Raw genomic sequence first — 744 nt, 5'->3', positions numbered from 1 at the left:
CTTTCCTCTGTATCCCTAGCCAGAATGAAAGGTAATATAACAAGTTTGGACAGACTAAGGAAAAGTCAAATTATGCACATAATAAATAAATCCCCCAGAGCAGGAATAGAAAATCTCTAGAATTGCAGCTAACAAGTGAAGCCTGAAACAACTTGGGGGGCTCAAGCTAAGACTTTGCTGCCAGAGGTATCTGTGCTTAGCCATCATGAAGACTAGAGACACTCCTAACTTCTGTGCTTAGATGATTTAAATACCGTGAGACCTGTCAGATCTTGAAAATTTCTGATTAAAACAATCATAATACTTTCCTTAATTGCTCTTTTAAAATCACTCTTTTCGATAACACTATAGACTAAAACCTGTGAGAGTTTGATTTTTCCCTCTTTCTGGATGTAAACAATGAAATGGTTCCTAATCAGCATTCAACCAAGGGAACTGGGTAAAATTTTTTACTTCAACAACTTTCAATTCACCAATGTTTAACATGAAAATATATTAATACAGAATTTTTTTTAAAACCTCCCCTTCCCCAAAATCCAATCAGTGTCAAAATATTCTGATTCTGTAACTCATACCCACACATACCCTGAGGGTGCCGAATGAACCACATTGAAATCACAGTTGCTCTAAAGCTGGAAGGAGCTTGTGGGTCATTCTTACCTGGACCTGAGCCTGAGAAGTGAATGAGGTCACAGTTGTGTGATGGAACAAACCCTTTATGGATTCTTGATCTGACTGAAGCCC

Source organism: Phocoena phocoena, chromosome 19, assembly GCF_963924675.1.
Source record: "Phocoena phocoena chromosome 19, mPhoPho1.1, whole genome shotgun sequence".
Lineage (NCBI taxonomy): Eukaryota > Metazoa > Chordata > Mammalia > Artiodactyla > Phocoenidae > Phocoena > Phocoena phocoena.
The sequence above is the reverse complement of the archived record's forward strand: the minus strand, read 5'-3'. Positions refer to the sequence as shown.